The sequence below is a fragment of the Hirundo rustica genome, chromosome 5 (genome assembly GCF_015227805.2).
Source record: "Hirundo rustica isolate bHirRus1 chromosome 5, bHirRus1.pri.v3, whole genome shotgun sequence".
Taxonomy (NCBI): Eukaryota; Metazoa; Chordata; class Aves; order Passeriformes; family Hirundinidae; genus Hirundo; species Hirundo rustica.
Window position 1 is genome coordinate 61,016,052 of NC_053454.1, and position 21,560 is coordinate 61,037,611.

The following is a 21,560-nucleotide window of genomic DNA, read 5'->3' on the forward strand; positions in this document are numbered from 1 at the left end:
AGAGTTTGGCTTTATATGAAGGGGCCTTTAAAAAGAAGGGGATGGAGAAGATTGTTTTGTGGCCCTTTTTTCATAACCATCTTCAAGAGGTGTTGATGGCTGGGGCTTAGCTTGAAGCAGAGCTGGAAAAAAAATTCCCAGCCATCAGTTTTAATTAGGATGCAGGTTGTGTATCCAGTGTAGGACTAGAGCTTAGTCCTGGCTGGAGTTGCTGAGATGCCTTGACCTCCCGAGTCGGCCAGGGAGTTCCCAGGCTCTGAGAGCAGCTTGTATGGTATGTAGCTGAGGTACAGGTAAAGTATTGCAACATCTCTTGGGAAGATTGCAAGACTTCATTCCAGGGAACTTGCTTCATGACCAAAGTAAACAGCATTTCTCCAAGTGGCTTTTCCACAGACATTTGCTATTAGAGCTCTGGCAAGAAAAGCTGTTTCTGTCAGTCCTGCCAAGATTTTTTTTTTGCTTTGGTGTAAACAAGCTTGATCTCAGTGGTAACCAAGCCATGGCCTAGTGAGTCTGAGGATGGGTTATAACTCCCTTTTGAAAGCCTTTAGACTCTTTTCCAGAAACTTTTCTCTGTCTAGTCTGCATTTTGGGGGAAGTAACGAGTTTTTTACTTGTTGAGCTAAACCAACACTAGCGTGGAAAACAGAGCTGTTCTCCACCTTCCCTCCCCAGCTTCTAAGCCTGACAGGAGTGAAGCTACCAGTGTAAGTTGTAGATTCCATCTGTTGTGTACTTTTAATACCCTGATTACTGAGTGGGATGGAAAGTATTTTCCAAAAATAAGGAGTTAGGAACTCGAGAGGCAGCAGCGGAGGGCAGATTTCATAGAAGGCTTGCTCCTCTCTAAGGATTTAGGTTACAGCCAGGTTTCTTGAGAGGTTGTGAGGCCAACAACTCTACTGCAGCACTTTTCTTTGTGCTTTGCTCTTGGTAGTCACATCCAGTACTGCTGTAGGTCTTGCTAGCAGAGCTTTGCTGTGCCTGAGAGATGATGCTGTCTCATGCAGGGCAGGGAGCTGCTGGTGTTCCCTGTGGTGGCTTGTTGAGCACTTGGAACCGTTTTCTGTGTTTGGGAAATTTAGTGCAGGGAAGTGAGGGCAAATCTCCCTGCCCATGAATGGCATACATAATTATAGATCCAGAAATGATGTATGTAAGAAAGTAAAAATTCCCTTCATTATGCTTTAATCAATTACAAGTTCTAGCAAGCAGTAATGTGTTTTTTCTACTATGGCCCTGGCTAATAAGATCCTGCTCCAAGCTTCCAAACAGAAGTGTGATGCACAAGCACCATCTAGGCCTACAGTGTCCAGGGGGCTGGTTGCTTAAAAGAACCCACCACAGATGGGTGGAACCGTGTGTCTGGAAGTCTCTTGCTGTCCAAGGATGCTGTGCTTGTGTGACAAGAAAATCTGATTAACTGCAAGGCAAGTGCAAAGATAATTTTTATTGTTGATCCTGCACAGCCAGGTCTGCTCTTCAGGATGTACATCATCTGGCTTTTGACCTTCTTCCCTCACCATGGGGTTACCTTGGTTTCACTGAGCATGCCTGGATTTCTGGTCACACATCTTATTAAGTTATGCCTCCAGATTTTTCTTGACCTTCCATTGACAATGCTACTTTGAGAGGAGTGCATCTGTGTCCTCACTTGTAGCTGCTTCAGCTGCGACCTGAGGGAGGAGCTTCATGTGCTTGCACAAATTTCTGCACACAGGGCTGATTTGGCAAGGTATTTTTGATATCCAGATCAGTATCCAGGGATAATGTCATGGTCATGCCTTCTTGCACAATTCCTTCGTCTTTCCTGAGCGTTTTGTTCTTTGTGACTATTGTTGAAAGAACGATAGCTCATCACAGTGTTACCTGCTGTGCACTTCAATGGAGCTTTTGAGTGTTTGCAGGTGTCTGTGACCAGGGAGCTTCCTGTCTGCTTCTGGATTTGCCTTCCCTCCTCCTGCCCACTTCCCAGTATGCCTCTGTTTCCTTAGAGCAGTAGCAGATGTTACTTTGAATTTAAGAAGTTTCCCTTGTTAAATCCAGATGTACACGGACATCTATAAAGGTGTTTGTACTGTCAGCAATCCCAGATAGCTGTGCAGTGGTTTGCTTCACTCATATTTGAGTTTGATGTCATTTCCAATAACTGGTATAAAGGTTTGAGTCCTTAAAAGACTTTGAGTGTTTTTTATAGCAATTCACCTACCTAGCACTACTGATACTTTAGTAAACTCCCTGAGCAAGCACGCCTGAAAGCAAGGCCGTGGACTGGGCTGCTGCTTGCCTGTCTTGGGAATGGGTTTCTTGATGTGCTAACAGTATGTCCCACTTCAGAGAGCAATCCTGCACTCACCTGGCTCTTGAAGCATTTTCTTGGATAGGGAGCCATGGTGGCATGTCCTTGGTGAGTGCTGGATGCAGTAAGTGAGCATGTGCAAGGAGCAAGGGCTGCTTTTTTCTGTCACTGCTGGACTCTGTTCACATGAGACAGGTCAGTGGACAGAAGGGTCAGACAGTCCTTAATAAGCAAACCTAGCTTCCTTCTCATTTTGTGCATGAAGATGTGCATACCTGTCGTTCCTCTGCTGGTTACACCTTTCATGAGCCAGTAATCCTCGTTTGCTGCAGGTCTGGCTTTGTCTATGACTGGGGGGGTCGCTCGGCTGAGACAGCTATGCCTGTGAGTGTCAGAGGAAAGCAGCTATTGTTTGCTTTCTGTACAGGCCCGCAGCCAAGGAAGCAGGATTTGTGCCTTCTTCAGCTAAAGGAGACCTCTGAAGTAGCACTTTCTAAGTCCAAAGCAGAGAAATGCTTTCAGAATGCATTCTCCTAGTAAGGACAGTCAGTGCATCTTTTTTGAGAAAGAATAAGTTCTCATTTATAGGTTTTTTGTGTCATTAAGATATATCTTTTTGCATATGATTAAGAAAAATAACCAATTCTTAGCTCATCATTTTTTGACCAAAATAATACAATCTGTTCTCTTTGCATCTTGGGACAAAAAGCAAAGCTAAATAGTCCGGGGGTCTGATCTAATCCAGCATTTCCAATATGACTTAACCTAGATGTCATACCCTCATGCCAACGTCATGCACCCTAAGTCAGGGAACACCGTCATCACTTCTAACTGCCTTTGGGTTCCTGCCTTGTGATGCTTTGTTCCAGACCTTGGAAAACAGTTTCTTTCTTTAGGTGTGTTTTTTCCTTACACTGCTGCAATGTATTTGTATTTTGGCATCAGACGGCAGTCGGAGGTTGGATTGGTTTGTGGGTGGTACTGGAAACCTGCTATTCTTCCAGAGGATAAAAAAGTGCTGCAGATGTTGTACCATTAGTTACATTCTTTTTGCTTAGGAAAGGAAGTCTTTTCAGCACTGCAGGTAATCAGCTTAAAAAAAAAAAAAAAATAGAAACAGAAATTACTTTTAGAAGTTTAAAATGAGGAATAAGTTTTAAAATGTCTATATTAGAGTGTCCACAGCTCCTGTCAGGGCAGGTTCTTAGCATCTCAGCAGAATCTCAGACAGGCCCATGTCTTGTCAGGTCTCCCATTCTCTCCTTGCATCCCTGCTGGGATGATAATGTGAATTGTTGGTGATTGAACACGAGCTGAGCCTGGTAGCTGTTCCAGGTTTTACCCACAAGATGCCTTTTTCTTGCTTTGTTTGCCCTCATGTTTCTGAGTAGCGTAATTTATGTTCAGAAATTATTAAAGGTGCACACAGCAAATGCAGGTGAAGTTTCAAATGAAACTTCCAAGTGTAATTTGGGTACGTACAGAGTTAGTGTGGCTCCCATTGATAGTTGTCTGCATTGCTTTCAGACTGTATCTGGCTCCTTGCAGTTAAAAGGCACTTCCCTGCCTTATGCCTGGGGATGATTACTGTTGGGGATGAAAGGCAGACACCTCCTGGGTGGAGCAGAGTAAAACCAAACCAGGGCTTAGGGCAACAAACGTTCTGTCAGGTCTCGGTGCCCCTCATTTATGATGAAAGCTTCTCAAATATATGCACAGTGGTGATGTGTGTCAATTCTGTGAGATGTTCTAGGGAAGCGCTATAGCATGTTGCCTGAAAAAGACAGCATCAGTTGGGATTTCAGCTGGAAAGAGGAGTGAGGTGGAAGGATAGGGTAGCAGGCTCGAGCAAAAAGGACAGGATTTGCACCACTTGTCTCATACCACAGGCACAGCGAGGGAATGCTAAGGCATATTGAGGTGTATTAAGGAATAACCCCTGTGCTGTCTAATTGCACATCATAGTGCCAGTGCATACCAGTTCCGGGGCCTTTCGCAGGCTCGGTGGGAAGCATCTCTTCCCTTTCCGCACTGGACGAGAGACTAGAGGGAAAACTGATATGGTGATGAGTGCTGTGACCGGGATAAAACCAGAAACCATTCATGGACCTTTGGGAAGCTTGTGTTAGCAGCAAAAAGAATAAAAGGATCCCCTTAGCATGGCTGCACACTCATTTTCCTCGGTCACATTCACAGTCTTGTAAGGTTATGAGACGTCACGTAGAAAAGATATGGTGCAGTTAGCTATGCAGCCATGCCTTTAAAAGATGAAGTTAAGATTTGAAAGAAGATGTGAGGTCCACAGACAAAAATGCTCATCAGTTTTTCAAACCTCTAATTAGGTGCACGGACGCTGCTGTTGTAGGTGCAAGCTTGGTGGTGGTACCTGCAAAAAGATAGCCAGTGGAATTCTGTATGTGGGAAGGTCTTTCTGCAGATGTGAAGGGATTTCTGCTTATAGTGGAAGATAGGCAATGACTGCTTTTATGTTTGGTCCTTGGTTTACTATTAAAAAGAAGGAAAAAAAAAAAACATTAGCACTTCTCTGTTCTATGTCCATCCCAGCAATGCAGACTGGAATTGAACTGGTTTTTCTGTGGGCTGACACAATTTCCATAAGGAATCACTTACTGCAATGCTAATGAGCAAGCAGTGCAAGACTCAACAACGTGTGTCTGTTAGCAAAACTATCACAGGAAAAGTTGGTACAGGGGCTGAAGAGTGATGGCAGGGTGCTTGGTCATCATCAGCCCTATCTCACCTGGGTCCTAGGAATATCAGCCTGAGTTTTGTCATGGATTCAGTGGGAAATCAAGGAACACAGCAAGTTCAGAAGATCCCATCTTTTTGCTGAGATCTAAAAACTTCTGCTTGAAGACATGATTAAATCATTTAATAATTCTTTTTGTTGGGATTATTTTGGCTTGTGCCAAAAGGACCTTTCATTCAGAAGGCATCCATAGGTAACTGAGGCCTTGGCAGTGCATCGAGAATATTGTTCGAACACGTGGCTTGAATTTGCACCTTTTTGTCTGCTAAAACCTTGTTTCTGGTTTTACCTGGTTCTGAGTGCACTTAAACAATGCTCGCTGTTAGGCTGTTTCATCTTCAGGATGTATTTCAGTCCCTGCTCTGGTGCAGAGCATGTGACATAAAGCTGTTACACACTGAATCCTGAGTGGGAGTAGGGCGAGTGTTGCCACTGAAATAACTCCGTGCTTTTCCGTCTCACACCAATGTTGCACAAGAATCTCTAAATGAATCCCACTCAGACATCCCAAATGATTGCATTACGGTTCAACACTATGATTCAACATCCACGGTCTTACTGGTGCTGGGGAGATGCTCCACAGAATGGTAAACTCACAGCAGAACAAGACAGCTTGTGTTTTCTTGGGAGGAGCCAATTAATAACAACATTATCTTCATCAGGAGTTCCCACCTTTAATGAGGGCCGAAAGCCTTTTGTCCCCTCGCTCAAATTTCATCACAGCCATCCCCTGGGCTCAGTGTGAAAGCCAGTCAGGAGGGAGCTCTTTGGAAAGTAGCCAGCTGGTCTCCCAGGAGATTGGATCCAGTTGCATCAGCATGGGAGCAGGAATGCTCCCAGGGCTGGTGGGACCTGTCCTAACTGGTTTTCCAAAGCTCCTCCCACAAGAGCTCCTGCAAGGACATCCACTTACCTCACCAAAACCTGGGTGATCCAACAATCGTGAAAGTAGAGCAGCTGTTACCTGGCAAAAGCAGAGAAGGTTAACTTCTCTCTGGGCTCCAAAGTTGGGGTCAGCATAAAGTGATAAGTGTAACAGTGCAAAAGTGCTCTCAAGCCGTATGTCTTAACTGTAGGACTATCACAGACTAACATCTATCAAAACAAGGACGAGCCAGGCCCTTGTTTAGTAGAAGATTAGATCAATTGGTCTGTGATGATTAACAGCTGATGCTGCAGATAATTTTATGGAAAGCACTCCAGCCTTTCAGAAGGGCTGTCTCGGACCGACTGCTTTGTGCAGGGTTATCAGTGCTTGTGATTTTACTGTGAACTTTTCTATCATCCATGGTGCTTCATTGAAGAAACAGTTCTAGCTTTTGGGGTTTTTTTAATATGAACAGTGTTTTGGTGTGAAGCTTTGTGGGAGCTTGAAGTTTTGTTTCTTTTGACTTGTACTCACGCGTATCAGGTCAGAGTATCTACAGTTGCCTGGTACTGTAAGGCACTCCCTTCAGGGGCCAGTCCCCGGAGATGCTTTATTACACAAAGGGCTGGCTTCTGGTTTGGAGACATGGCCTGGGAACCTAAAGTTTCATGTACTTCTTTGGAGCAAGGTCATTTATGGCCCCTAGGACCAGTAGGGATGGAGGGGATGGAGTTCAGTGTATGACCTAAATAGTACTGTAAAGACTTTAGAAAACAGCGAGACTTAACTTTATTTCCTCTCCTAATTTTGAGTCAGCGTCATGATATGGGAGGTCTCTCTGCCAACTGCAGCATGGCTTAAGCTGGGAGCCAGATGCCATAACTGAGAAGTCAGCAGCAGCAGCAAAGTTTCCATCTCTCATCCAGGCAGCACGGGAGCAGGATATGGGCTGACATTCCAGCCCAGCTGATCTCGTGTGCTCTGAAGGAAGTAGGACAGGCAGCAGACAAACCCTCAGGCCTGTTTATGAAATATTCCTGTACAGTAGCTCCCAAAGTGAAGTGTAGGGAGACTCACAGTTACCAGGGGAGAGGGGAGCAGGAAGCGGGGCTTGAGGAGAGGCTGTTAACTAAAGCCACGACCTATGCAAAAAGAAGCCTGACAATTACTTCTTCTCCCCCTATCTTGCTAATGACTGCTGGAAAAGCTTTTCTCCAATGCAAAGCATCTGGGATGACTTTGTAGCACAGAGAATGGTGATTAAACAGATGGTATCACCAACGAGCACGGCTGAGCACGGCTTGTACATGTCTTGGGGGAGAAACAGGATATGCCACACAAGAGAGTACTTTGCATTGGGTTGCTGTGCCCACACACCTTCTGCATGACCTGGTGTGGCGTGTCTGCCTGGCCTCCTGGGGTGCACTCGCTCGCAGCCCACAGAGGCAGCGCTGTGCTCACACGGCTCGATGCACCACGGAGACCTGGCCAATGCCACTGGGGGCACCGAGCACCGGGGTACTGGGCATGAAAGATCCACTGGAGGTGTTTTTTTCTGTACTGCTCTGCTGGGAAGGTTTCATCCTGCCTAGTGTAGCCTCCTGGTACCATTTGTTTTTCCTTGCTGTGTCTCTCTGTGGGCACTGTGTGTGGAAACTATTCCCCCGAATACATGTGTCCTTATAAGCTGTCTTTCCTCAGGAATCCCAACCTTCTGCTTTCCTTTCCCTAAGAAGCTGATACTTCATACTCCTAATCATCCTTTTCTCAGCACCTGTGTCAGATCTATGAAATGTGCTGTGCCGTCTCAGAGAATCACCACAGCTGAGTGAGGGGCTCATCCCTGGCACAAAGATCTGACAGTTGCAGGATATCCTGTGAGCCTCAGGTCTGTTTGCACATTTCTAACTGCCGTGATTAAATTGTGGCCACTGAGAGTCCTGTTAATGTAACAGCACTGCTCTGATGTCCTGGCCCAACTACAGTGGGATGTTGATGCCTCTCCAGGACCTTTTACTGTCTCCTGCAGGATATCATTCATTCTCTAAGCTATTCCTGGCTTTTTATCCAACGCTGTGAGCTCTTGGCTGTTGTGGTGAGGGATGTTTGGCTGGAGCTTCCAGCAAAGTGTAGGCAGGTCTTGCAGTGTGAGGCGTTACTTCTCCCTGTGGAGCCTTTCTTGAAGAGGCTGAGCAACCAAGACCTCACCACACTGCAGCAGGCACACTTTGTGACCTCCTTTCAAAGCTGTAGGAAACCAATGACCATTGTCTTGTGCTTCTGTCAGCCCGCATGGCTCCTCTGGTGCTCGTGGAATTTATAACTTCCGGTGCAGAAACCAGCATTAGTCTGACCTCTCTAAGCAATATTAGGCTGATCAACTATTGAGCCTTAAAGGTTTTTCCAACAGAATCAGAAAATACTTGGAGTACAGGAGTTAGTCTGGAGATTTCATCTTGCTCTCCACAGCCTCCCAGAAAGGTTTCTATCCTCCTTTGGCCAGGTGAGAGCCAAATTCTCAATTAGTGACATGCCTTCAACACAGAACTGTTTCTTCTCCGCCTCCCAGCAGATGAGGTGTGAGCTGCAGTGTACAAAAGAGGCATTGAGCCAGGCTTGGAAAGCCGATCTCCCTGTTCATATTGTCTTCCTGACACAATCCCACACCTTTCTTCCAGTGCTGCAGCAACCAAAGTGTGGTTGTCTGCAATCTGAGCCGTATTAGTTAGAAAGGCCCAGAGTTTAGCCTCCAGAAGAGAGGGCCCAGGTGAAGGTCTCAGTCAGCTCTGGCCTTTCTTGGGGATGTTTCCTGCAGCCCTGTAGGATTTTTGGGGAGTCACTGGAAAACAGGAGGTAAGGAGAATTTGCTCTGAGAAATGCCATGCGATCATCTGTTCCTGCTGTGGGTTTGTTTCTTTCTGTGCTACCAGGACAATGTACAGAGGCTCTGCAACCGGTTCTCACCCATCCACTATTTCAGGATCTAGGTGTATCTACTTAGTAGCGAAAATTTATATAGGTTAATTCCCACACTCCCAATGAATGAATCATTAAGGGAACAAAGAAAGGTGCCTCCTTTAAAGTATCACTGCCACCTGCATTATGAACATACGCCCAGGTTTACCTGTACGTATTTAACCCCTTATCAGAGCAAGTAAGTGACAGTCAGCTCTGGCACTGGCTGCACCTCTGACATGGATGGCAGGAGGAAGCATGTTCTTGCACTTGGAAGTGATGTGCAAAATGCAAAAGAAAGCTGGAAAAAAACCCTCAAACCCCCATCTAGGGAAGCTGAGTACAAAACTACACCTGGCCAGAGATATGTCCCACCTCCCACACCCTTTCCAGACACACTGAGGAGGAGTGATACCCTGCATCTGCTTAGCATCTGGTGAAACTGAACTGGAAGTGTCTCTCCCACTAGGAAAGCCTGAAAACTTTCTTGCTAGTAACTGATGAGCACTTGGAGGGGTGTAGCTGACTGTCCAAGCCAAAGGATGCAGTAGCTTCCCAGTAGAGCAAATTGTTTCCTCCTGGATGCAAGTAAGAACAGCATCCCTTTCAGCTGAGAGCTGCATTTTGGCTCCAGCTGCAAGGGGGAGGAAGGGGACGGCTCCATCTCCTGTGTGTTTTTTCCACATGGTTGGGTTGTCAGTGTAGTCTGAAAGAGGTGTGCCCCAAGGATTCAAAAGGAGATAAGCCACTGAACTGTATTAGCACATGAAAGAAAAAACGGTGGGAGCTTCCAAAGGATGGCAAAGGTTCAAAACTTGCTCACAGAAGCACATAGTTGTGGATGATTACTGCAGCACACTCCTCCAGCCGGAGGCGTGGACACGTAGCATGAGATGAGAACGGAGCACAAAGTGATTAACACCAGTGCCATTCTTAGTAAGGAATCCTATTTTTAGTACAGATTGGCTTGAAATATTCATGGCTTTAAAATCAAAGAGCCGCTGAAAGGAGAAATCCAGAAAAAGGCACTGTCTTAGATCAAAGTTTAGTTTCCTTCTAAAGATGACCTTGAGACACACACTGGCAGACGCTGGATGGGTTAGGCCCTTTGGTCCAGTGCTCTGTACCAGTGCTGGGCCATTCCCCTTCCTTTTAGGCACCATTAGAGGCAGGATCCTGGGCATCTCCTTTGGCCTCTGCACTCTGAAATCCAATGAGGTACTCTGCTTCCAAGGGACTCTAGCACTCAAATGAGAGCCACATAAATAAAACAGACACTGTCTGTCACAGTGATTCAGAAACTGATTGTTTGGCTGATGGTTTGTATGTTTGTTGCAGACATGGCTGTGATTTTTGAAGAACTGCTGCCCTGACTCACCTGTAGGACATCTAGAAATCCCAGGCAAATATCCAGAGACCTCAAATTTTGCATGGACACCATTTTCTAGCAGAAGAGGAAGAACGAACTGTGGAAAGCCTGGGAATCAGTGGCACCTACTGTGCACTAGCTGCTCCGACTGTTTCACTTTGCTTCAGTTAACCTGGAAATGACTTTCCCTCTTCTGGTTTTTCATGGTCCTTTAGTGTAAACAACAAAAAAATCTCTTTCCATTGTCATATCAACACATTGTCACATGATCTCAGAGCATGTCTGAGGTCCAGGACACCTTTCAGAGTGGCCTTTGCAGCTGTTTGCATGTTGAAGGTATAGGGATCTCAGAGGAGGTTGAGTACCACTTTGGAAAGTCTGTGGTGGAGAGAGAAAGGCTTGGGGTCTTCTTGTTTGGTTTTCCCTTTGCTGTACAATGTCAGCGGTACCATTTGGGTTTTCTCTTCTTTTCTAATTTTGGGACATGGCACAAAATTAGGAAGTGTAGTCAGATGTGGCAGCTCCAAGCCCTGGAGTGAGCCAGTGTGCTGTGCTGCTCAGGGTTAGCAGCATGGACCCCAAGTGACCTCCCTGCTGTCAGCATACACAGCTGCAGGAGACAGCGAAGTTCACGTGAGATGGTTCAGGTATGTGAAACAATGGGTGTGATCTGAAGGCTTCTGTGTTTGTTTTAGAGGTAAACAGCGTAATATTTATGTTGTTTTTCTTTGATTAACATATAATCTCACGTGGGGAGACTGCAGGGGAAATTCTGCCCTGGGATCAGCAGTGAGGGTTATGGGTAAAGTACCTGGCTTTATTAAAGTACCAGTGGCTGCTGGTCTGGCTGTGATTACCGGTGAGAGGCTTTTTCGGGGAGCATGCTGCTTTTCTTTCATCTGATCACAATGGCCGTCTAGCAGATCTGTGAAGTTAGTCCAGGGAGAAAGAAGTGTTGCAGTAAGGTCTAATTTCAGTCTTTTCAATACAAAAATCTTGTGATTATTTTTTAAATGCTCAATTTTAAGATTTTGTTATTTTTCTTTTCCTGTAAAATGAAAAACAAAAAAATCACTCACAGAAAGAGAGTTATTTGTTCTGAATAAAAGATGACATTTTGCTTGACCTGGAGTTTTGTGTTTGGGAGAGTTTTCGCTTGGCTAAGGTCACAAGAGAATAACTATTGTGAGGTGAGAGTTCTCCAGGCTGCCTGGCGGGGACAGGGCACCAAGTATGCACGCGCAGGTACCTGCCTGCTCATTCTCTCTGCTCTGCACATTACTGAAGATATCTTTGTTTACAGTAAGGTGACTTAGGTGCGTGGCTTTGTCCTTGCCGCTTACCCACCCAAACACACCTCAAAGTACAACGCGAGTGTCTATAAATAGTTTGAGATCCTTTAAGGCAAAATGCAGGTGCAGCATAACCACATCGTTTGGTCCAAGTTTCATAGATGACAGCAGAAGTCCTGCTGAAATCTACAGTTGGTTTTCCAAAGCCAGGAGCACACCCCCTAATTGTTGTGTTTCCCCATTGATCTCCACAGGGCAGAGCTGGGCCCCTGCTGAAGACTTCTGAAAATGCTGCTCTGTGGATCTGCTCTCATCACCTCCTGTGAACTCACTGATGTCTCACCACTGTAAGAGACAGCAAGATCTGGCAGCTCTGCTCTCCTCCAGTGTAAGTGCTTAACAAATACCCATTGGGAAACAAATACACAGCATAGATGCAGAAGAGGCTGGTACTCTTACTAACAAATGTTGTCAACATTTCATGAAGTTCTTGTTCTCTGTTGGGGAGGCAGGGAAGTACAGATAGATAACTGCACTCATGTTTGGGTTTACCTGGGTTTGCAGCCTACCGCGTCCTGATATTTGTTTGTTCTTTGTTTTCCCTGTGATTGTGTCTGTGTGCAAATCCCTGGGGGTTTTAAGATGTACTTCAGGAATGTGGTAAGTGAGAGGACCAAGCCTGGCTGGGAGGACAGAAGTTGTTTTTAATGGGCTCTTAGTTTCAGCAGGAGACAGTGAGGACCTGCCATGAGTGTGGGTGTGGAGGAAATATGTCAAGATTCTGGGCTAGGGCTGGGTGCCACTGAAAAGCAGGGAAAGCAGAAGTAGAGTTGGTATGGTCTTGGAGAAGCCACCTGACAAGTACATCTGAGGTGGAGCAGTAACAAGCACTATAAGGCCAGCCCACAGAAAAGGAGTAAGGTAGTGGAGAGGTGGAGACTGCAGAGATGGGCAGAGTTAGGAATGATGCCTTTGCCTGCCAGTGCAGGGCTGCTCTCATGCAGCCCAGAAGTTGGGCTTTTCTGCTGGCTTGGACTTAGGAAGTGGAAGGAGAAGCAAGCTCCAACTATACATGTCAAAGCATTCAGTTTACGCTGGACTAACTGGGATGTGTCAGTGTTGCTGAGGTGCTGCCTGACCTTCCTCTGCTCTAAGGGCTGAACTGTGCAGCCAGGCTGTTTTTAACTGCTGCAGCCAGACAGCTATGAGTGGTCTGAATGTCCTGCAAGAAAGAGATCAAAGGCTGTGTCAGCCCAGCTATAGGTTGAAATAAGGCCTTTGTCCTTGTCAAGCAAAACCATTTGATGGAGCCCAAACTAACCCCAAACAAATATTCTGGGAACATTAGCATATTGTGAGGCAGTGAAGGAATTGTTTGACTTCCTTTTCTTCTCTCCCTCCCTTGTCTATTTGCAAAAGAAGGTCTTACTCAGAAGAGAAGAATGAGGAAAGTGTAAGACATGATCTCCTGATATTAATGACAGGGCCCATCCTATAGAAAGACTCATGCTTTTCCATTGGAGAGGTTGTGTGGGCCTTAGAAGAATGAGTTAATAATTGTGGCTGGGGCTAGACAGTGAATGAGATGTGAAACCCTCAGCCCCTTTCCACGTGAATGGGAAGACCCCAAACTTTTCCTAAGTTATTGAAAAGCGTTGTGCAGTGAGAGGCTGTTCCGAATGTGGGTGATGGAGCAGGCAGGTCGTGGAATCCTCTTTTAATGCAAGTCTTGGTACAGGAATTTGGCCTCCCTGGGATTTACCTGAGCTGTGCAGGTCCACTTTGCTGAAGTTACACACAAGGAACGTGCAGGTTTTGTTGCTGTTTTACTTTCCCAAGCCCAGTAGATTCTGCTTTGGCCTCTGGACTCTGCAGTTGTCCAGGTTTTGGGCTATTTTCTCTTTCTGAATCTGAAATGTGTCTGCCAGGGAATTGCATGCAGTAGCACCTCTGTATCTCAGGATGCTTACATGCACTCTCCCACACGTGTCTGCAGACACAACTTGTCTATGTCACAGGCTGAACCCGGGGATGGAAAGGCCCTGTGTGCCCTGTAACAACATGAACACTTTCTTGCCCTGTCATGGTTCTGCTCTTCTGCCAAAATTCTGGGCCTTGCTTACAGAGAATGAGCAGGGAGGTGTGTGGGGACTGGCTGGCCTCACCCCTCCAGAACAGCCCCCAGGAGCCATGCAGAGATGTTGCTAGCTCCAGTGAACAAAGTCAGGAACTGGTCCCTTGGTTCCTTTGTCCTGTCTTTACTGAGATATTTCAGGCATGAAATAATGACAGTGTGCTGCAGCCCAAAGGTGTGGTGGAAAATCTGGTTAAGCACGCTGGCTGAGCTGCTCTGTGGATCCTCAGCTGGGACATGCTGTAAGGCACAGCTCAGCACTGTTAGCACAGGAAAGACAAGAGCTGCTCCTCTCTCACTTCAGCCTGAAGAAACCACATTTTTCCATTTTGATTTTTCCATCAGCTCTTGCATCACTACGTAAGTGCTTGCCTGTGTGTTTGTATTCCTAGCTGTTATGTGCTATTTCATATTTTTACTATGATCATCTCTTGAAGGCCCATTTATACAGATCCCCTTGTCTCCTTCAGATGCAGCTTTGGAGGCCAAGTCATTCTCTCTCAGCTGCACTGCCTCTCTAGACTGAGACTGCTGTCTCACCCCAACCTGGCACACTTCAGTGCAAGTCAAGTCAATATTAAGCCAGGTTTTCTCACAGCAGTACATTGCTTTATGTGCCTTGCTTGCCTCCTTGTTATCCTCTCTGGCCCAAGGCACCTGACCACAGCAGTCATAAGGCCCCCAAAATTACATGCTCCCATGCTGTACCTTGCAGAGGGATTGACAGGGCACAGTCAGAAGTGTTGCCCTCCGAGGTGTATTAGGGATGATGGAGTTCAAAGAGGGGAATGAGGACTTGCTATGTTATGGACTTGCAAAGTCCAGCAGGGAAATCCAGTGGCTTAGTTTGCTCTGTTGGGTAAAAGTCTAGAAAGGAAAAAAGCCTCTTTTCTTTTCCCAAACTTATCAGTTTGTGATTTGCTTGGAAGAATGACTTGTGAGTCTGCAGAAGCTGCATTTGCATTTGCATTGCATTGCATTGCATTTGCTAAAAGTTGAGGATTTTACACTCATAACCACTAAGAATTTTTGAACAAAAGAGAATAAGTAAAACAGAGAGAAGTTGAACGTACCAGCCTTCTTGCCTTTCAGTCTGACCTGGTGACTGATGTTTCCTTTCATAATGGCTGCAAGTCCAGCGTGGTTCGGTGTTAGCTTTGGGCCAGGGAGCAAGGCCAGCTGTGCCAGAGACACACCTGCCCCCTTCCCTGCTGTCTGGCAGCTGGGGGCTCATTCCTGGAGGATATGGCAGAGGCTCATGGCATCCCGCAGACAGGGCTGTGTGGGGAGATCAGAGCCACTCAGATAAAGATCACAGATATAGCTGACTCCATTAACTTCCTTAGGCTTCTTTGAAAGACTGCTGGGTCTCTGTGGCCGTGTGTTTTTGGGCTGCTCCACGACCTGGGAGTGAGAAATCCAAGCATCCTCTCTCCTGAGACTTAGGAGGAGTGCTTCTTGTTTGTGCCCGTGATTTTCCATGCACAAAAACCTTCTGGAGGAGGGGAAGCACAACTGCCAGGCCCACTGGCTGGCATGGGTTTTATTACTCCTTTCAGCTTCCTCGTTGTCTCAGTTTCTGTGCCTGCAAAAAGAGACTAATCATCTTTGTCCTGTAACCTCTTTCCTGGAAGAGGAAAAGGATGAGAGTACAGAGAGGCGTTGGTGCTGAAGTAACACACTTGGTGTGCAGCAAGGGTGCAGTTACTCACAGAGGCTGTACTGACAAACAGGAGTAGATTCCCTTGCTGCCAGGTGCTGGTTTTGTATCCATATCCTAAGAGCTACTCTTTTTGCTCTCTTGCCCTAGGAAGACTCTCTTGCCCTCTGTAAACACATCTAAGTGCTTGCACGGGGGAGAGTGGCCCACATCAGCATTCCTTACTATGTGATCTTTCTTTTGATTGGCCTGAATTTTTTTTTACCTTCCTCTCCTTGAACACTCAGGGCTCTTCCCACCTGTGCACTGGGAGCTGTTCATGCAGAACTGTTCATGCCCTTTACTCTGACATGTATTTATTTAAGCCACCAGAGTGAACACTTGTATGGGTGACAGGAAAAGGGAAATACAATACCCAAGCAGCAGAGGAGGCTTGGAGGAGGACAAATAGCTCCATTTGCTGTAATTCTGAATGCACACAGGCTGATCTCTGTTAGGGCAGCATTACCTGGTACTGGGGATCAGATTTTGTTTGCATTCTTCTTGGCAGGTGGGGCACACCCAAGGGAAGCCTCAGGAAACCCTGCTTTAATCGAAGGGCTTTGGCTCAGGCCTGACTGCAGCATGTGACAGGGACTTAGATCAGGAAAGGCCAAGGCCAGCTGCACTGTGCAGAGCCAGGATTTGCCTGTACTTGTACCTGGGCAGAATTTTCTGTTAACATGAGCAGCAGGGAGGTGATTAGCAATACCAGCCTTTGGCTGGAGTCAAGTAGAACAAAACCCCAGGGTCTTCACATGGACTGTATGCAAACGGGGACATTTTCCTTAGCTCAGGAATTTGGAGCTAGGAATGTGCCTTTAAATCGCCCGCTCAATACACGGACATTCAGCAACTTCAGCTGTAAAAACTTGATTGAGAACTCTGAAACTGTGGTATAACTCTTAGAAATTTGCTTGTGTGATGATTACAGGAGTGGCCAGACTGATGGACATCTGCTCCTATGTATTTCCTCCTGGAAGTCACAATTCTCCCTTCATGATAATAATTTCCATAGCGCTGTGTAAGTGACAGTGCCTAGATTAACGTTAAAAGGCTAAAATGAACACGCAGGCTTTCTACAACTAATCCCGTGAAACAAGCCCTCTGAGCAGCCGCTGGTGGAGCAGACACGCAGAAGGGTGCTTTCACATCCAGGAGCTGCAACCATAGCGTAGGAGCAGATAAATTCTGATAGATTGAGATATATTTTCAGATATATTGAGGCCTTTTGTGGGTCTGCCAAGCCAGATCATTAAAGTTACTCTCTAACCACATACTCGTATCTGAGTGCTGATGATCTAGGTGTTTCAGGCACAGGACTTGTTCAGAAAAAGATCTCATTTTGGGTGGGTTTCTTTTAGCTGAAATTTCATTGAGGGAACAGTTTATGGGTGACTCCACCTCACTTAACTCATCATACAATGGCCAGGTACAAGGGGAAGATCCATGCGCTGCTTGTGACAAGAGTTTCATTGTGTTATTTGCAGATGGCCAGACACAGGAACTCTTCTGTTGTTTAATTCTAAACTTTGGGTCTCTGCTTCCTCTTTGTAATCTTTACCAGGTGACTTAGCAGTCACCATAAAATCACAGAATGGTTTTGGTTGGACGGGACCTTGGAGACCATCCAGTTCCAACTCCCTGCCATGGACAGCGACACTCCCTCATGCACTTTCACTCCATGCTCTTATCCAAAGTCCCTTTTCTCCTCTCTTGGAGCTCTTTTAGGTACTGGAAGGTGCGGAAAGGTCTCCCTGCAGACTTAAATCCTCTATCACTAAGAGGAATAGTTATTAAAATCAATCATTGAATTATTATAGCCTCAACAACATGAATTGTACTCATTCATAGAACACCGGTGTCATATTTACATACAAATGAAGTTATGTTGTTTATATTGTGTTGTTATTTACTGTGAGCAGTGGTAATTGCTAGGCTGGGCTGAAGCTGTGTGGGTCATTTTGAGCCTGGATTCTGGAGGAGGTGAGCCTATATGAGTGTATTATCTGTCTCATCATTTATCAGTCTCCTCTTAATAACTTTTGAAGGCATTGACTAATTTCATCTACATTTGACACAGGGGCAGAGGTTTTTGTGGTGGGGAGATTAAGGGACAAAGGACAGAGATACTTGGTGACCTAGAACTCATTAATTCCTCTGCTCAAATAACAACTTGTTTGGTATTAACCTCAGGAAATGCTCTTTCACTGGACCTAAACATTCCTGCAATTATAGGGTGATTATTACAATGTTTTACTGAAATCCTGGGAATCTTTCCATTTCAGCTTGCTTGACAGGGATGTTTGTGTTTACCTTCCAAAGCATGCTTTCACTTACACATTTGTTAAATTTTGAGAAGCCAAATCAGATCAGAATTGATGAGCTGCTTCAGAGAGGATAGTTACCAGAGTTGTGCTCCGAGGTATTAGCGGAGGAAGATCAGGAAGGAGTTCAAGTCTCGTTTTTAGGATAGTGCAGCCACGCAAACTCGATTTTGTCTTTAGAAACTGCCGATCATGTGTGCTGTCTGTAGTGAGACAGAACTTGTATTGGCCCCATCCCTCCAGATCAAATCCAATATTCCTCTTTGTCAGTTTGGAAGGAGCAGGTATTCACGGAGCGGTGCTGCAGAGCTGCTCCCTGCAGTGGCTGTCATGGCTGAGGCCGAGGGGCTGGAGTGGCTGAGCTGCAGGATGGTGCCATCCATGCCAGGCGAGCAGACTGCGTGTAACCAGCCCTTCCCAAGGCTGGGACCTTGGCACGGACAGGCCAGCTGAAGTGGGATGCCTTACAATGTGAGCAGAGTAGCCAGAATACAGCACTTCATGTACAATTAGACTTGTTTCTATGGCTCAAAGCTTCCAACAGTTTGCAGCTCCAAGGAGGGGGTTCCGATCACGTTGTAGGGCAGTTTCTCATCTCAGGACCATGCAGTTGTCCATGGCTGTTACCATTACAGCAAGCAATCTGGTCTCTAGACCTTTTCCCTTTCTCTAGCACTATAAATTCCCAAATAAATATGCCAACACTGCGACAGTCATGAAGTGGAAACTGAACAGAAGTAGCGTGCAGTACTTGCTTTTGGGCGCCAGCATCACACATTTGGAGTAATTACGTGAAATTTTTATGTGGAGTCCAGTTAGTGTTTGTCACTGCACAAATATCAGGTGTGTATCTGCAGGGGATAAGGCAGGGATTTAACTTCACGTGGCAGGAGCAGTCCACTCTGGGGGAGGGCAATGCTCACGAAGTGACAGAGTCACCACATTATCCTGTGACAGCAACAGAGTTGGTTATGCTCAGGTGCTGCTTGAGCATGTGCTGGCTTGAAGGTAAAACCAGTGAGAGACTCCAAGTCAGAAAAACAATTTAATAGGAGAGAAAATATAAGGTAAAATAAAACAAAACAAATGCAATAGTACAAAAGATCACTGACAGAGTCAAAATACAACCTGACACCGTGGTGGAAGCAGTCCAGATGTAGTGGTCTTGTTGAAGCAGTGATCCTGTAGAATGGTCTGGTAGCTCTTGTCCTCTGGGAATCCAGTGGGTAAAGCTGCCTGTGCTATCCCAAATCCCGGATTATATCCAGGTGGGAATGTTTGGCTCCTCCCTCAGACGGAGCATCTCACAATGGGCTGATATCATTCTATGAGTCTTATAATGGGTCCTTGATTTCCCATTAAACAGAGATAGCTCCTGGAGGGAGTTATCTATGAGCCATGCAGCAGGGCATTGATGGGCCATTACCAGAAGATAGTCTGGAGGGAGGGGGCAAGAGAAACACTGCCCAACCTAGTTTCAACAGCTCATGTAGATGGTGATAGAATACATCCTTTGGGCACATTTTACATTGCAACCTAGGACAGTGCACAACTGCTCAAGGCAGGAGAGAAATAAAACTTTTCTCATGATCCCACTGCAAATGAAGAGGGATCTATATGGTCACTGCTTGCAAGCTTGTAGACTCTCGTTTCTCAGTCAAGTCCGTGTAGCCTCTTTTCTTTCCACTAGATGTGGAAACTGTAATTTTTCTGTAGAATCCTTTATCTCTATGTCTGTGTCAGATAAATAAGATAGTTTTGACCAGAATAGCTGCAGTGAATTGGATTGCACCTCTAACAAAAACACTTTTTTCAAGAACACTTTTGTGCACACACCTGACATAGGGCCAAAGTGGTTTGTTAGAAGACTCATGACAGTTCCACTGAGTAGTTCAACTTGATTTTGTTCTTTCAAATTCAAAACATAAACTCACTTTACATGTTTTCTTTATTGCTGAGTGTCTTTGTGTCAATTCCCAGTATAACCAGAAGTGTTCCTAGATGGAAATAGCGGAAAACCAGAAAAGATTAAAAAAGAGGCCAAATTACATAAGGGCAGGAAACCAAAAGAGGGGAAAACAATAATTTTAACAAAGAGTTTGTTTTCTTTCCATAAAAATATTTCAATGAAGTGCTTTTCCCCAGCACTAATGCATTCCCTGATGTGAGGCAGAAGGAGGGAAGAAGCATGTTATAGGTAAAAATTATGTAAAATAATTTTTATAAGTAAAAGTATTATAAAATTTATTATCTTGCTACTGCTATTTTTGTGGGCTTCTCAAAGATGAGATTTGAATGGGGACCTGTAACTAAATGAAATACTCCCAGAAGTGAGCCTTTGCCTTGTGCTTCTCATCAGCCTAATTCCAAGGAGTGTGAAGTCTGTTATTTGACGTCGCCTTGAAGGCAAATTTTTATGCCAAATTTGAAATAAAAGACTGCGATTTGTATTTCCTCCTTTTCATTAGGAGCAGAGAATGTGCAAATCAAACAGAACTTCCTGTTTCCAGTCATCCAGCAAGTGCATGTTTCAGTTTGTCTTCCTCTTCCATTGCAAAAGGGGAAAAAGAAAGATGCACTTGAAAAAGGATGGATCCTTGCCTTCATATTATGTCTGCAAGAATAAGAATGAAACATGTCTGGACACGACAGGATCTTAGTAAGGGCTTTGATTCACAAGTGGGAACATTGTGTATTGGGACAGCTGTTGTTATTCCTGCCCGAGCTCCCAGCTCTAGCCCTCAGAGGATCCTGCCTCTGCTGCAGGGGTGTCTCGGTCGGTCCCAGAGCAGCTGAACTGCCACAGTTTATAACCAAACAAGTTAAAGTAGCACCCTGCTGGTTTCACCGACCTTACAGTGTGACTAGAGGCACAGGACCTTCGTTAGTGTCAGATCTGCAGCTCATTAATATCCCCCTCAGACTTCCAGCAGACAGCTATTCCAGTTACACGAGGTGAGTATCTGGGTGCTGGATGGCCCACCTGTGAGAAGCAGCATGAGGAACTATGCAGAAATGAGTTGGTGTAACTCATAATGGAAGATGAGATTGTGAGAGTCAGTGTTCTCAGCCCTCTGCTTCTTCTCTGCCGTTGAAGGGACACCTTTGTGCTAGGCCTTTATTTTAGAGTTGGGTTACCAGTTGTAGTTCTGCTGGGTAGGGGCAAAGTTCTTGGACATTCAAGGTCTAAGCTGGGCTGCGTGGTTTTTGGAGCGTGCAGAGACAGAAACACGAAGCATCATGGAGGGGGCAAGACTTGCAAGAGAAAAGCAGCACCAGATGTGACCAGGCCTCGTGATCATCACAGCCACAGAAGACACGCTGCAGAGTGTCCTGCAGCAGCTGGGGATCAGCAGGGGCTCTTAGTGCTTTCAGGAGGAACCGTAATTGATGTTCTGCCCCTTGGGTTTATTTTCTCTTGCAGCCATCCTTTGACACAATCCTGAACTGCAGAGATTCTGAGGTGATGTGGCCAAGCCCTCTGGGGTCCCTGCCAGGCACTGGCCTTTGTGGCACATCAAGTATCACCTCGCAGTGGTCCCACTGCAGCGTGTCCCACAGTGCTCCTGTCCTTCGCAGTGCCCTGGAGCAGGCATGCCAGAGGCTGCCAGGCCCAGGGTGCCTGCTGCTGCTTCGTGCCCTTGCCAATCTCCAGTGGGATTTCTGAGCTGCCCAGCCAGCTCCCTGTCAGGCCGTGCATTTCAGTGCAGCCATCAGCAGTAGCATGGCTAATAGGCTGCTGTTTAAGTGGCTGTAATTAGGCTTCAAAGTAACCATTATGATGAAAGGGGGAAATCTCACATTCCTCTCCGCTCTATCATTTCAGGGTGTCTGGCAGCACCCC